The sequence below is a fragment of the Rattus rattus genome, chromosome 7, assembly GCF_011064425.1.
Source record: "Rattus rattus isolate New Zealand chromosome 7, Rrattus_CSIRO_v1, whole genome shotgun sequence".
Taxonomy (NCBI): domain Eukaryota; kingdom Metazoa; phylum Chordata; class Mammalia; order Rodentia; family Muridae; genus Rattus; species Rattus rattus.
In genome coordinates this window covers 96443484-96460748 of record NC_046160.1, presented here as the reverse complement: position 1 = coordinate 96460748, position 17265 = coordinate 96443484, and the positions used below count along the sequence as shown (strand labels likewise).

General features: G+C 42.7%; 1 protein-coding gene across 3 annotated transcripts in view; it reads right to left on the bottom strand.

Annotated features, from left to right (window-relative positions):
• Nucleotides 1-17265, bottom strand: part of Sipa1l1 (signal induced proliferation associated 1 like 1) — a 274503-nt gene that overhangs the window by 140398 nt on the left and 116840 nt on the right. For all 3 annotated transcript variants that reach the window (XM_032908070.1, XM_032908074.1, XM_032908071.1), the window contains exon 3: nt 2803-2863. The gene's annotated coding sequence lies outside the window, so the exon portion shown is untranslated. The remainder of the gene's footprint in view (nt 1-2802; nt 2864-17265) is intronic.

Below are 17265 nucleotides of genomic sequence, written 5' to 3'. Positions count from 1 at the left end.
TTCACATACGCATGCATGTGTGAGCAGCCATGCACAGGTCAGTGTGTGTATGTATATGTGTATGTATATGTCTGTGTATATGTATGTATACACACACACACACACACACACACACACACACACACAATGATTCTGAGTCCATGGTTTAATGATGGTTGTGCGGAAAATTACAATTAAAAAAAAATTTAAGAACCCACTCTATTAATAACAACAGAACACATGTATGAAAGACAAAGTTCTAAAACTTAATTTCAATAAAAGACATTGATTTTCTTCCTGTACAGATAAAAGTATGGAGGGAAAAAAACGTAGTTTACTTTTTAGCAAATACTTTAGTTAAATTAAGTAAACATGACCCTTGTGGAATAAAAAGAAGTGTTTCTCTGCCGATGGGACAAGGGTCTCTGAATAAAGGTACAACTGTACTCACTGTTCCTGCCCCTGAAGGCAGCACTCCCACTGCATGCCAGAAACCCTCCAGCAGCGAGAGAGATGCTTTGATAATGCACAAGTTAAGTGGCTTACACTTTGTCAAGAATGCTACTACGTGGGGGTTGGAGATATGGCTTGAGGTTTAAGAACATTGGCTGCTCTTACGAAAGATCAGGGTTTGGTTCCTGACACCTAAATGGTGGCTCACAACTGGGTGTAACTCCTAGAGGACCTGGTATCCTCTTCTGGCCTCTGTGGGCATGTGTGGACAAATATGCATATGGCAAAACACTCACACACAAGGTTAAAAACAAAAATAAAAGGAAAGAACGCTGGCTCAGAGGCACAGCAAAGCCTCCTGAAGAGGCTACCAGTGACAGAGGTGTTGTGTCAGCATGGACTGCAGTCAGCTTGGGGAGGGGAGAGATCTCTTCTGTAAGCAGTGCCACAAATAAAAGCAGTAGAATGACAAACTGGTCAGCTTAGAAGGCCCAGAAGGAAGCTTTGTGGGCCACCAGCTACTGCTCTAGTGCAGAAACACAGATGAAGTGCGTGCAGAGCCTGTGCCCTGACTGCAGAGTGAAAACTACTGAGGGAAGGAAGTAGCTCAGAGGTGGGGATAGTGCCCTGTGATATCCCAAAGCTGCAGATTTCAGAGTAGGAAAGAAAATAGCCTAAGTGAGCAGCCAAGGGAAGAGCTTTGGAGGGCAAGCGCAGTAAAAGCCGAGGCAGACTAGTCAAGCAGCACTGGAGGTGCCAGTGGCACAGCTTTCAGTGTGTCTGTGGCCAAGCCACAGCCCTGCACTGCCCTTGTAGCTCTCATAAACCTCCTTGTGATTCTACAGTGGTGTGTGGCATCTGCTTTTCTTCTTTCTTCTTGGAAGTTAAAACAAACCCAAATCAGGTCTGGTAGAACAGAGCTGTGATCTCAGTGGGAGGTGGAGGTAGTTGCCAGGGCTCAAGGCCAGCCTCAACCATACAGCAAGGTCAAGGCCAGCCTCAGAGACATGAGACCCATCTCAAAAGTAGACAAAGGCATAGTGATGGGGGGGTGGGGGGGACCTAGAAAGGGAGCACAGGCTTTAACTGCTTGATGTGACTGACAAAATTCTCCTGTGCTAAAGAGATGAATGGATGTGTATTTGTTCTTCTTCACACCATTTTTGCATCTGAAGCACTCATATTAATTTTAATATTATAATAAAAACAAGTGTTTTAAAACATAAGTATGTGTTCTAGGAAACAGAACAGGTCCATGCTGCCTGTGGACACATTTTTTTTTCTGAGAACAAGGCTAGTGCCCATGGCCCAGACCCTTTCTAGCCTCTGTGGCCAGCTGAGTAAGAGGCAAAAGCTTCTGGACGAAAATGAAAACGAGAGAGCATTTCAAAGTTGCTCCGTTATCCTCACATTTTGAATACTAACTCACTACAGCTGACTCCTGCTGAGAGCGAAGAGGATGCCAGTCAATGCCGACACCGTGCCAGTTTAATTTAATGGTATTATTTTGCCTTGCTTTGCAATTACTCCCACATCCCCCGGGGGAAACTAATGGATTACTAAAAATAAAATGGGGATTAAGTGAATCATTCGGGTGTTTTGGCTCCTAACTCAAACTGGCTTTAACATAAAGGAAATGGACTGGCTCAAACACTGCATATCCCAAGAGGGACAGGCTTCAGGGCTGGTTGCCCTGGGTTCTGGATTCTAGACTTCGTCTTCCTCCCTGTGTGGTTTTCCTGCTCAGGCTGAAGCCATACCAGAGCTCACAACAGCACACAGTTATATTCAGGGAGAGAAGCAGAGGCTTCCCTGAGCTCTGTCCTAAGTATGAGACGACTTCTGCCAGAAGATCCAGCTACACCTGCCTCAGGGTCTCCAGCTTCAGGGTTACCCACTGGGGTAGGTCTCTTGCTGCAACCCTAGTGTAGGGTCTCACAAGCTAGAACTGGAGCACAGGGCTGTTTCTGAGACCATCCCCCTGGCTAGACACTGCCTCAGAGTGGACGATGGAGCCAGGGCTGGCAAACCAGTTGTGGACATGGTAGCTGGGGACTGCCGCTTACCAGGCCCACCTTCAACTGCACGCAGCTCCCCTGACCCAGAACACTAACAACAGACAGCACTGGTGCCCACTCTGCTTGCCTTTGCAGACAAACAGTGTGTATACAGGAACATGTAGGTCATGACGACATTGTTTTTCTTGCTTTTATATTTCTCTCCCTGCAATCAGAAACTCAAAACATGCATATTGGTTTATCTAAATGATAGTCCATTTGCCCACATGCATCTGGGGGCTCCATCCCCAGGAAGATATTCAAACCCAGAAAGTCAAAAGTTTGCAACATTAAGCATGGCGTGGCTACTCACTGTATTCTGGTGCCATGACCACAGACGTAAGACAGCAGCATCCACACTAATGACACATGACCTGCAAACAAAGAGGAAACACTTTGTAAGAACTATGAAAGCCACCAGACTACACTGCTCACACAATCTTGACGAAGGACCTATGCTTGAGGTGGACAGGCTAGCATTTCTGAAGCAAGCAGTATTAATTATATTAGACTGGAGGTGTTAACAACACTAGTCCATTATTAAGATTTCTAAGATTATCTATGTCAACTGTAGACCAAACTTTTTTTTTATCTATTTATTTTGAGACAGATCTCTAGTATCCTGACTGTCCTGGGACTTGGTATGTAGACCAGGCTGCCCTTGAACTTGCAGACATCTTCCGGTGCCGCTGAAGTGCTGGAGGTTAAAGCTGTGCACTTCCCACCCAGCCTTGGACTTTCTATTTTTTTTTTAACTTTATTTTCATTTGTGTGTGTGTGTGTGTGTGTGTGTGTGTGTGTGTGTGTGTGTGTGTGTGTGTGTGTGTGTGTGTGTGTGTACATGTGCTTTGGGTGCCTGTGGAGGCCAGGAAGGGGCAGTGGAGCCCCTGAGGCTGGAGCTGCTGCTGGGAACAGACTGGGTCTCTGTAAGAGCAGGAGGCTCTTTAACTGCTGAGCTGTTTCTCCAACCCCAGGTCCAACTTTCTATAATCAAAATAAGCAACACATTTCAACTGAGAAATTCTGTTCTGGACTTCTAAAACAAAAAGTGAAAAATAAGAAATGAACCTCAAACATTATGTAGATTTAAAAGAGAATGTAAGAAGCATGTTAGCCTGATCCCTACATCACTTAATTAACCTACTCTTAACATAGCATAGACCTGGGTAAGCCAGCTTCAATTTCTCAATTTCTAAACTCAGGAATCTGAGGAAATAGGCCTGAGCAGAAAAATAATGCACATATCTGCCTCAACAAAGTCTCTTGGAGATTGGAATGGCTTTTCAATATTCACGAATGAAACATCTGAGTGCTTGCTGCCCAGCCTGAAGATCTAGTAAGAGTACTGTGGGAACCCACCTTGACCGCATGTCTAGCAATTTGGGAGGCTGGGGAGTTAAGGCCAGTATAAGTAACATTGCAATAAACATAGAAAATATTAATAAAACATCAAAACACAATAGCAAATCACACCCTCAAAAGGACCTTACTATGGTTGTTTTGAATGCCAACTTCCCAAAACCTAGGATTTCCTGAGAACCAAATTTGAATTGAGCAATTATTTAGATCAGACTACCCTGAGGACATGTCTGTGGAGGATGGCCTTGACTGCTAGCAGATAAAGGAACACTCACTCAGACCACTACGGGAAACACCAGTCCATGATTGAGAAGCTCTGAAATATATATGGTAAGAAAAGGCTAAAAGAGAGGAGAAGCAGGGAGCATGGGGGTGTTCATTTCTCTCTTGCTCTTGACTGTGGTGTGGTATGTCTTGTCACATTACTAATGATTTGTTTTAAAAAGGTTTGTGGAGCTGTGAAAGGGAAGCTGGGAGATCAAAAATAGAATATGACATTTACAACACACTTATTCACCACCAAAGAACACTTTCCAAATACATGAAGAACTATCACAAATAAGACAATAAAATGGCAGGCCACCAGATCAGACCTCACAAGTGGCCAGCATACCTCTGGAAACACCCTGGTTCGTCCACCACTCTCACAGCACAAGTACAACTGCATTAGCATCATGTTCCACTACAAGGTACAGGTGCTGGCTACCATAGCTAAACTTTAAAACTCAGACATATTATACTTGAGATAAATTCCCCTAGGATTGGGGATGGGGGACACCCATGTTAAAGCTTCCACAAGGAATTAGAATTCGTGGAGAGTTGGGATGTTACAGACACTGGGCTAAATTACTTTGGGCTGCCTTTAGTCTCTTTAATAGACACCTATTGCCCACCTCTATCTGACCACCCATTTGACTATCAGGGGAGACCTTCTAGAATGTACCAAGAGGCTAGCAGTTTACCAGTCCTAAACCAAGAATAGCACCATAAAGCATCTGAGCATCCGTACAAGACTTCCTCTCTGCTGTAGCCCTCCTACCTAAATTTCCCATCGATATACTTCAAAAGTGGCTTGATCCATTGCTTTCTTTTGTTCCATAAAACTCCATGAAACTGGTACTGTGTGGAGCAGGTTTCTCATGGCCATGTGAACCTGAGGTCCTAACCATGGATGTTATTATTTGGCCCAAAAATAAACTTACACTTCTTCCCTTTGAGGTGAGAGCATATTTGCATCAACAGACATCTTAAGATGCAAACAACTTAATTCTCATGCATTGCTGATCTGTGAAAACTGGAAAACCATAGAGATTACAAATATACCCTATCTTCCTGAACAACTGTCTGCTAGGATATCCCCGAGACAATCTGAAAACATCAAAAGAAACACGAATACTAGTAGCAGAACCTGGTGACAAGCCTGATCGGGCACACAGAGGAGTGTATAGGAGCAGCCAAATGACTGTCTTTGTAATGACCAGACACAGTATTTCATGATTTGCTGGCCATAAGCTCTCTGTCTACCTAGCTATCTTTGAAGGACAAAAGCTGCCAAAGACCTTGAGTTTATCCCAATAAAATCTTATTTATGAAGACAGGCAGCCTATACAGTATAGTTTTGTCTGCCACAGAGCAAGGTAAGAGGGGTGGACCAGAGTCATATAATGCTGATGTCCTGACCAGACTCGCACAGGAACCCAGATGAGGGACTGCTAAGTGACTCTTCTCTGTGTTCAGAACAGTTAAGGCTGGGGCAAGGACTAATACAAGGTTCTTCAAATACAGAGCTATTTTTACAGTTATGTTCGATATGAAAAAATCAACTGTGCTGTCTCTGATTCAGCTGCCTTCATTTTGGACAGAAGATAGGGCATCTTAACAGTTATTATATCAGGAGGGGGATGACATCAGAGGCCCTCACACACTGCTGCAGCGAAGCCTGTGCCCACAGCAGCATGTAACAGATGCACACAGGACTTGGGGAATGAGCTGCAATCACAAACACAGGGACAGCAGAAGGTGAATGAATGCCCTAGAGAGGAGAGGACAGAGAAGAGCAGCAGGCGGGAAGGCAGAGAGCCACTGACCTAAGGCCCTGCGCTTTAGCACCATCCTGAAAGCAGCATCAGCGTCTAGGAAATGTGGCTCGGGCACTGACCTTGACTTCCGGCTGAAAGTACCACCTGCTTCCAGCTCTCAGGCTTTAAAGGACCAAAGCAAACACAACGCCAACGCAACAGCTTCTTCCACTCTCGATGGCACGGGAAATCTTAACTTTTGAAGAAGCAGCCCTGACTCTGACTACTTCAGACTTCTAAGCCTGCATACTTTCCATAGCTTGTGTATCTTGAGTTGGTCTCACATTAATTGTGATAATCCATTTTACCATAAACTTTAACTCACTATTGTAATTTGCAGAATGGCAAACAAATGATTAGGAGAGGTAGAGATTACACCGAAGACAAGGACCACAGACCACAGCCCCACAGTGCAAACTGCATTTCATCCCAGCGGGCTTTACCAAGAGAGAAAGGAAAGGGGAGAAGAAAATGCTCGGGAGTGGAATCCGTTCACTCCACTGCACGGCCAGCACAAGCGGGAAACTGGAATGCCCTGGACGCTGAACCAGAAAGATTAGGTCCAGGTACATCTGCAAAGTACAGAGAAGCAAAGGAGCCTCTGACTGACCATCTGCCACCCTTCCCTGCAGCAGGCCTTCCCCTGAAACAGGAAAACTTCAATGCAGAGGTCTTCTCCCTGTGCCTTAAGGAATGCTCCAGAAAGACAAAGAAGTTGGCTAAGTGGATGTACTGGCTGGTTTTGTGTCAACCTGACACAAGCTGGAGTTATCACAGAAAAAGCAGCCTCAGTTGTGGAAATGTCTTCAAGAGACCCAGCTGTAAGTCATTTTCTCCACTAGTGATCAAGGGGGGAGGGCCCAGCCCATCGTGGATGGTGTCATCCCTGGGCTGGTGGTCTTGGGCTCTACAAGAGAGCAAGTTGAGCAAGTCAGGGGAAGCAAGCCAGTAAGTAAGTAACACTCCTCCATGGCCTCTGCATCAGCTTCTGCTTCCTGACCTGCTTGAGTGCCAGTCCTGACTTCCTTTGGTGATGAACAGCAATGTGGAAGTGTATGTGGAAGTGTAAGCTGAGTAAACCCTTTCCTCCCCAACTTGCCTCTTGGTCATGATGTTTGTGCAGGAATAGAAACCCTAAGACAATGGATCATGCCTAAGTTATTACGACTGCAACCCATTTCCTTTGACCTTATTTCTTCTGAAAGATCCAGGAGCACATAAATCTTCCATTAACTATACCTGCACGTATTTCTCTTGTTTGCCTACCTTTCAGTACAGGAGCCTGAACCATGAAAAGCAATGTGTCTCCCGACAACATGAACAGAAATATTCAGAGCAGTGTGACCCCTGGAGTCAAAGCCTAGAAGTCTTTGCAATGTGTATCTACATCAGGAAGAAAATGAAGGAATTCTGTAGAATAGTCTGGAAAGAAAGGAGAAGGACGGCACTGCTGCTTCAGCAGGGCTGCCATCTGCTCATGGTCACAGCAGCCAGTCGTGTATCCAGTGTTCGCCCTTTCTTACCACTGTTGTACTGTTAGCAGCTATTCCCACTGCTTATGTGGGAGCTCAGTCTGCCTGGAATGGAACAGTAAAAACATCACTTGACACAACCCCATCATTCTTAATCAAGTTCTTACTTCTTAAAAAAGTGAGTGTGTGTGTAAGAGAGAGATTTATTTATTTATCTTATGTATATGAGTACGTTGTAGCTGTCTTCAGACCCATGAAAAGAGGGCATTGGATCCCATTACAGATGGTTGTGAGCCACCATGTAATTACTGGGAACTGAACTCAGGTCCTCTGAAAGAGCAGCCAGTGCTCTTAACTGCTGAGTCATCTCTCCAGTCCCTAAATTCTTACTTCTTGAAATCACATGTTTCAAAGTCTTTGTCTGTACTTTCCAATCCCGACAGTACCAATTTCTCCAAAGTGATTCCTTTCTCCAAGAATGGTGTTTACAAATAAAAATCCAGATACCAGGCGCTGCTGACACTAGTGAATACTTCTAGGCATGTTCACTGATGGAGAGAGTGGCCATACATGCACATGTGCTTTCCCATGTATTTGTATTTATATTTATATGCTATCAATCTACCATCCATCCACCTATCAGTTTACTATCATCTATCCATTATCTATCATCCATCCACCCATCCATCCATCCATCCATCCATCCATCCATCCATCCATCCATCTATCTATCTATCTATCTATCTATCTATCTATCTATCTATCTATCTATCTATCATAGCCATGGCTGTTTTTAGAAACTCACAGCTGTGTATAAATCTTACATTACAAGAGAAGACCAGGAAGAACAGCAACCCTCCACGGCAAGGTCAGGACTGGACAGCTGTCCCCTCTCACAACTATTATCCACTACACAGGAAGAATGTAAAATTAATGCAGAAACTGAAACATTTAATAATGGTACTTGTACACATGTTTTCGTCTGTGTGAAATTAAACTAAATTCTCATTCTACCTTTTGTATAAAAATAGTTCCCAATTTAACCTAACTTGTTTGTGAAAGGCAAGATTATAAAACTTTTGATAGATAATAAAAGATACTGTACGGCGTCATAAAGGTAAACTGTAAATAACAGAAAGGCCACAAGCGCTAATAAGAAGTTCTCTCCATTGTTGCAAGCAGGACTTGTTCATGACAGAATAGCAGGTCACAAGCAACAACCAAAAACATTAACAAGATGAACAACTGCATGTATAACTCTGAAACAAGTAGGCAGGGCAAATGACTATACAGAAAAATGGAGAAGATGGAAAAGACAGGACCCAGAAACTGATAGCATTAACTTTAACAACTGGAGAAACTGGGCCATGGTATTCTGCTTCATATTCAAAAAGACCTGGGTTCAAGCTACAACTCCACCGAAACCAAACAAACAAAACCCAATATACCAGAGAGTAAACAAACTAGCAGTCAGAGAAATATAAAGAGGTCCCTTTATTCCCTTATCACTAGACTTAATGCTAAGTCAGATGTGGGAGGCGACAAAGATGTGTAACAATGAAATGCTCAGGGGCTCTAGAACACAAAGGACAGATCTGAGGGTCTATCCTGGCGCAATCTCACAGGACAGATCCGAAGGTCTATCCTGGTGCAGTCTCACAGGACAGATCCAAGGGTCTATCCTGGTGCAGCCACACAGAACAGATCTGAGGGTCTATCCTGGTGCAGTCTCACAGGACAGATCCGAGGGTCTATCCTGGTGCAGTCTCACAGGACAGATCCGAGGGTCTATCCTGGTGCAGTCTCACAGGACAGATCCGAGGGTCTGTCCTACCATTCAGCAACTTCACACTCACATATCTGTTTACAAGAAGGTGGAAACATGAGAACTGCAAACCACACAAATCCCAACAGAAAGTGTAATAGATTTTAGCGGGGAACTATAAAACTGAATGTTAAAATCTAAAAATACTATGCCATGAAAGAAATTAACATAATCTTAAAATTTTAAATTATATGAAGGCAATTTCATGATCACTAAACAAAATTAAACAAAACTGCAGCTCTCACTCATTATTTATTGAAGAAGATTCTTAAATTCCCAGAGCCCAGTTGCAACATTTAAAAAAGCTTTCTTCACACTTATGGGAACATAGGTATTTAAAGAACAAAAACACTGATACAAAATATGGCTGCTCAGAGATCATCACTCAGAGGTACTATGAAGTTGGAAGATGCTGTGTTCCTGTGAGCCTAATGATCTAACTGGCAAGAGCCTGGCTAGACTAGGTGCACTCACTCAGTAACCAAAAGAACAGCCCACCCTAAGTAAGGGTTCCTTGGACAGACGCTAGTAATCTAAAAGAATTATAAACCACATATTTCAATATGGCATTAAAGGTAATATTTCCCTTGGTTCAAACAGCTCTGAATTTGGATTATGGGCTGTATTTAGCCTTGTGACAGTAGGTACAAAGTCCACAGACAGATGAAGTTACACAGACGTATCAGTGGTAGCCTGGGCTAACTAACAGTAGTGTTTGAAAAGTGCAACTTCATGGCCCATAAAAGAAACTTTCACTGCTAAGTAGACGTGAGATCTTGCTTATAGAAGAATTATTCAGATTAACAGAAGAAATACACCGTTATGGAACATACTAGAAAATGTTTTGGCAAACCACTAGTTCTTACTCTCAAGGGTACACACTAAGTATCAGCCAAACAGTCGCTGAATTTATTAATATGATTTAGTACAGGAATTCTTCATTCTTTCTCTCGGAACACATAAATGAACCAGAAGCAATGTGTGCTTTCCTCTCTACAGTAACAACTGTGCATTTGGCCTGAATTCTAAATAATCTTTATGAAAAATTTGAAATTGAGCCAATATACAAATCTTCTCACTAAAAATAAGCACGGGGAAACAGGCTCAAAGTGTAAGTGTCCTATTTAATAGGATGAAGGGCGTCCTCAGAAAGGCTGGTTAATAACAGCACTCACTGTACATGATCTTCAGTCAGCAAAGCATAGCAGTTGCTGTCTGTCTGGAGGATGAACTCAGGGCATCTGCAGTCTAAAACCCTAGCCAATCACACAGTGTCTTTCTACCCTGACTACCGCTGGCATAGACATGATCATTAGTTTCATGCATTAACGTGCCCAGCCTATAGTGCTCAGTTAATCTGGTCAAATACAAATCTAGAATTGGGGGAAGGGGAGCTGCATATGCAATGTCCTTGGGCTTCCAAATAGGGCAAACAGAAAAGAACAAATCCCACTGACCTAGGTGTTAGATGAAGGTGTTTTAGATGTGGCTAAAACCAACCATAGTGAAGAGTAACACAAGTTATGTGGTTAGCCCTCCTCCAATACAGTTTGCTAAAAGGCCAACAAAAGCCCAAAAAGGGCAAGAGAGTCCTGCCTTGCACTTGCGTGGCCTGCCTGAGTTGCTAATCTCTGCTACTAGCCTCCCCCAGCATCTATGACAATTCTTCTCCTCCAATTAGGAACACAATGCCAATTTCCCTATAGATATAAATATACATTTCTATACAAATATGCTCTTTCACACATACAACTATTGGTTGTTTTTCTAATGTACCTTGACTGGTAGCACCAGGTTAAAAGAAAAACTTTCTTCTGCTCACACCCCAGCACCCTATGTTTGAAGATTTTTTCCTCTAACAACCAATTGCCCAATTCTTGATGTCCATGATAATACCCAATCCCCCAATGAAGTCAATGTTCCTACATGCATCTGCCATTGGCTTAGATGTCTCGAGTCAAGGCCATATTCCCACAATACTGTTCCCATTTCATACGCCAAACATGAGAATAGTTCTCTGTACTCCTGAAGATGAAGTAACTGGGTCTCCACAATCCTTTCCTACAGTTTAGTAATTTCTTAGAATGGCTCACAGAACTCAAGAGACCAATGACCACAATAATTGCTTTGTTACAAAGGGAACAACTAAGGAAAGGCCAAGTGGAAGACATGGCAGGATGCTGGGAAGGAGCACTCTGCCCACCTTATAGAGTAACAGCCCAGAAGCTTGCTCCAGGGATTCTTAGAGGCAGGGCTTGGGGCTTCATCACATCTGCTTTAGGAGCCAGGTGTAAGTGACTAAAACACAGGTCATTCTCAATGAACAAGTCAACCCCACAAAGCCGCATGGCTGACTCCTCTATTAACCAGACCCATTCTGAAGCCAATACAATTGAGCAGCTACCAGTTACCGAATAAATACACACAAAGATCTTTAATACTCATGACCTGAACTGTCTTAGAAACTCTTGTATTAGAAAATTCTGAGAAACTACATGTACTGACTTAAGACAGAACCCAGTGTGGCTAAGACAGTGACCCCCTAAGACTATGGGAGGATGAACCCTCAAACCCTTTCCCCTGGTGGCACTCAGAGAAAACAACATACAGCAGGTGTGGCGTAGCTGTGATACCTATGGCCGTCCTCTGACTTGGAGAGATGCCTGGACGTTTGTGGTGTTAACCCTTGGTGTTTGAAGCCTTGGAATTAGAGAAGCTGAACAACACTCCGATGACATGGGAGTGAATGTAGTTTTAACTGACAGCTGCACTTAGAAGGCAGGTAACACACCAAGCACGAAGACACGCAGTCCTAAGGAGAGCCAGTGCCACGCGCAAGGTAGAAGAGAAAAGTAACTGAGAGCTGCAAGGGGATGCAGGGTGGAGAGTTAGCTCAGCAGTTAAGAGAGCCTGCTGCTCTTGCAGAAGACCCGGGTTCAATTCCTAGTACCCACAGACAGCTCCCAACCATTTGTACACTCTAGTCTGAAAGCACCCAATGCTTCTTCTCTTCTAACTTATGTTGGCACCAGGCGAGAGAGCAGAAGCAAACACACACACACACACACACACACACACACACACACACACACACACACACACACACATAATTTTAAAAATTAAAAGTTCAGGTGGCTGGGAGATGGCCCGGCAGTTAAGATCACTGACTGCTCTTCCAGAGGTCCTGAGTTCAAGTCCCAGTACCCACATCACAGTGGCTCACAACCATCTGTAATGGGATCCAATGCCCTCTTCTGGTGTGTCTGAGGACAGCTACAGTGTACTCACATACATAAAATAAATAAATCTTTAAAAAAAAATTAAAGTTCAGAAAATTAGGTTAAATGCTCAGTAGAGAGAAAAACTGAAAGTAAGAATGGGAAGAAAACTGGAGAAATGGGTTTTGATGACCTGAAAGACAAAGAAACTGGGGAAAGGGTTATCAGTGATCCTACAGACTAGAGTTACAAACTGCAGCTTACTTTGCTTCATTAGTTTGCCCTCAAAAAGTATTCAACTGTCTACAAAATGTATTTCATTGAAAATGTCTTGCGGGGTTTGTCTGTGCTTTTGTTTGTTTGTTTGTTTGTCTGTTTTGGAGACAGTGTCACTATGTAGTCGAGGCTAACCTGGAACTCACTATACACACTAGAGGCTGGCCCCGAGCTCACCATCTATTCACTTGTAATGCAATGCACACCACCAAGCTTCTTCCTATCTTCTTAAAGGCACAATGATTACAAAATGTCTCCAACAGTACTTCACCAGGAAGGAAACCTAGGGTTCAGGTGACAGTTCCATGTACTGACGCTGGAAACGCTGGAGGTCCCCAGCTAAACCCAAAAGGAAACCACAGGATTGGAGCAGCAAATGTTCACCACTTTGCTAACAGTGTTCCCTCTCTATTCAATACTGTTCAAATAAAACATGGCCCATGACACTGTCCCCTCAGCACAGCCTTGCAGGCGAAAGCTACATTTCCATTCTGAACAACATATACTATTTATATCTTACTGCAAAATAAAGTCTGGTCCATCCCTGCTTTTACCACCTCTTTGTTCATGTAATTTAGATAACTACCACAGAAAACAAACTTCAAACTAGTTTATTTTTGGTTTCCAATAAGATAAAGGATGCATTTCCGTCAGACTGCCGATTCTTTAATTAAATGATACTGATGACCTTATTTGACAGCTTATTAATGCTCAGAAATGAAGATCATGAATCCGCATAATGCACACATTTCATAGCATTACACTGCCTGACACTATGTTGAGAAGAAAAATATTGAGAGGAAAAAAGACAACTAAGGTGTCACACGTTGAAACATAATAAACTGTAAGATAAACAGTTTTCTACTAAGCAAAAATCAAAAGCAAAGATAGTTTTATTAAAAATATATTAAACGTGGGGGCTTAAGAGACAGCTCAGCAGTTAAAACCCTTGCTGACTATGCAGAGGACCCGGGTAAGTTCCTAATAATCACATGGTGGCTCACAAGTGCCTGGAGCTCCACTTCCAGGGCACATCATACCCTTTTATGGCCTTGGCCTCTCAAGGTCGCAGAAACACAAGTGGCAAGCACACAGCCAGGCACACACATACACATACAGAAAAAAATAATTTTTTAAAAGCTTGCCAGCAATAATAACTCACAGCTACTTATGATACAACCCTGGCACTTGAGAAGAGGAAGCAGGAGGATTAGGTGTACACTACACTTCAAGGCCTGAGCTATAGAACATCTTATCTCAAACAAACAAACAAACAAACAAACAAAAATAAGTAACATAAAATACATTTTTAGTAAAAGTATCGGTTACATAATGATAACTGAGGGCAATTTAAAATATGTACCAGTATCTTTTTAGCCTTCTCGTACGTCGTAAGTTGTCTAAACTCTACATAGTTACCATGTTTTAACAGCAACTTTGCTGGTGCTTTAGGCTCAGCAAATAAGATAGCTGTAAATTATAAAGAAAATAAGTTAAAACTTTTCTGTACACAGTACCTCTGGAAATTACCAACTTTATACACAGTCACCCTAAGCTGACACACAAAGCAAATTTTAAAATATTTTACTAATAATTGTCAACTGTCAACTAATAAGTTTAACATATTCATCTCCTAAAACTGCTAGAAACTGCAAGATCAAACCAATGGAATTAGCACGTGCCCTGCCCCCTTCCTGGGTAACCGGCTTCTGATGGTGGCCAAGTGATGTACTCATAACACTTAGGACTCTAATATTTACAGATGGGTTCAACATCAAAGCTAAATTAAGAAATTGCTATAAAATTCCATCATAACCTTCTTAGGATAAAATGAGCTAGCCTATCAAATTTCCTCTTTCTAATTAATATTATACACATCACTCAAAACTAAACTTAGACAAAGTTCATCACACTGACATATATTATGGACAGGGAAAGGAGGCCAGAAGCACGAGAGCTAAAAATTTCAAGATCATTTTTACAATCGATTACAACTTTGTCCTATAAGAGAAAAAAGTATGCAATAAAATTTAAGTTTTCTAAGGTGCACGTAGGTGCATGTGTGTGCATGTGTGTGTGTGTTTAACCACAAAATGTTCTATAGAAGTAAAGACACCAACATTTTCTGGCTATGTAACGTAAGCTATGGAATATGCTAGAAGAAATGAATGGACAGTCCCTGTCCTCAAAAGCACTACAGCCTGTAGAAGTATGTATACAAAGCACATAAGCAAAACCGGTCACAGTAAGTGTGTAGGGTAGGATGAGATATCTCACGAATGCATGAGCACAGTACAATCCTACTATAATGAACTATATCAGTAATGAGTTATGTCAAGCTCTAGTTAAATCTGCACTAGTCCGGGAGAAAAATATTTTCTCTGGAATGGCTAGTTTATTAATATTATGATCTTATTGGTGCTTTACTTTGGTTCTCCAAAACATTTTTTAAAACACTGGCAGAATTTTATATTTAATAAAACTAGGATAGTTTATTCCCAGCTTAGTAGCCAAAAAATTTTTTCCTGGTCCTTTAAAATATTCAAAGTCCATCAAGACCTTTGAAATAATAAAACTAAAATAGCCAAATGCATGCCTCAATCCTGAAGGTAGGAAGGTTCTAGACACCAGTCAGGGCCAAGACAGAAGTGCAAAGACTTGTTAGTGTTCCAGGATGTGACCGATACACACCGGGGGAACAAGATTAGTTTTCCAAAATGATTTTTCAAGTTAAAATGCACATAAAAGCCCACAACTGCTAAGTGCATGTTTCAAGTTTTTTCCAATGTTGGCCTCCTGCTGCTCAGTTAAAAACTGGCACTGCTGTCACCTCAGCAGGTCCTGGTGACTTCCAAAGCCGATGGTCATTACGACTGCTAGCACAGCAGACTGCTTCAGCCCACTTCTGAGCTGCTCAGGTACAGCGAGAGAGAAGGAACATTTACATCAAGTCCTAAGCAACACACCAAAAGTACAATTTCCCCAGTGCTCCTGATGAACACTTTATTACAAATGCCACTATGAAACTGGACATTCCACCAGAGCACACATGGCACACATGGTGCATCTGTACCCCCAGGAGTACAAATGCTAAGTCGAAGGCTGGGTTGAGTTTTACTTTCAGGAGCAGCACACATGATTAAGTTTACTGTTCCACATCTGGATAAGTGGCCTGCCTCACCTGCTCCAAACCTAGTGCGTGGCCTGCCTTGGCTACTTCACACCAGGATGAGTGGCCTGCCTCACACACTATCCTGCTAGGACTATAATGTTATATATATATCACCATGCATCTAATTTGTACTTCCTAATAAATGACTCTGAGGACATCTTTCAAGGCTTACAGATAAGATATTAGACTTCCTAACCAATATGCCTGTGAATCCTCCTGTGACTGCTTGTTCAAGTGTTGTACCTCGCAATACAGTTATAAAGTGTTATTCTTTCATATTCTTTATATACTGCAGCTATAATGCTATAAATCATATAAAATCACTTCCTATTACGGTTTGTTACTTTGCTCTCAACTTTTTTATGAAGAGCTTCTTAGTCCTACTGCCATTCAATTCATCAACTTCATGGAGCCAATTTCAGTGCTTCCCAGACACTCCCGCCGTGTGAAATAAAACAATTACAGCAGAGTATGGGACAGTTCAGCGATTAAGTGGCAGGACAGTGCAGCGTGCTCTGTATGCTGGTTTCCATTCTCAGCACCCGAAGGCACAGGTTCCTTAGACTAACTCAGCATCAAGTAGTATGTCTACAGCAGGGCATTAACTACCGGAAACAAGTCTATAGACTGTGCTTTGCAATTTTTAGTTTGTTTAGTGCTAGGGACTAAACCCGGGGCTTCAAGTATGATAAGACTATTATGCACCATTGAGTTATACGGATGACACCCATAGGAGTATTTTAATTCAAGCAAATAGAGCAAGGCTAACTGTTATTTTGGGGTGTGTGTGTGTGTGTGTGTGTGTGTGTGTGTGTGTGTGTGTGTGTGTGTTGATACAGCAAACATCTGGAAGGACCTGTGACAAAGGAGTATAATGTCCCCACAGACAGTGGGAAACAAGCACTGAGCACTGGTTTCGTTTTCTCCTAGAACTGCTTGTGATGTTCCTGTGCAGTTTGCTGCTTCTCTGGTCACACCTCGGGCCAGTGGGCGAGCCTAAAGGTTTCTTCAGGACTGGACAGTAGCTGCTGGTTTGTGCCTGGTGTCTGCCTGCTGAAATGACTGGTCTGCAGCTGCCCGTCTGTGTGTGCCATCTACCTGCCTTCAGAACCGGACAGCAGCTGCCAGTTTATGTGTGCTGATTGCCTGCCTAGGACTGGTCTGGAACTGCTCAGGACTGAACTGTTGCCAAAGGTCAAGCTCGCCCACAAAGAACTACTGCTGAACAGGTCCACTTCCCCCATCCTAAAACTTTTCTCTTCCACTACCTTAGCTGGGTGGTGGGCTGGAGCAAAGGTTGAACTCATAAAAAGTAGGTTGCAAAAAATGTGTGTGCTACTAATGTCCCTCAAAATGGGTTCTGTCCATTCATTAGG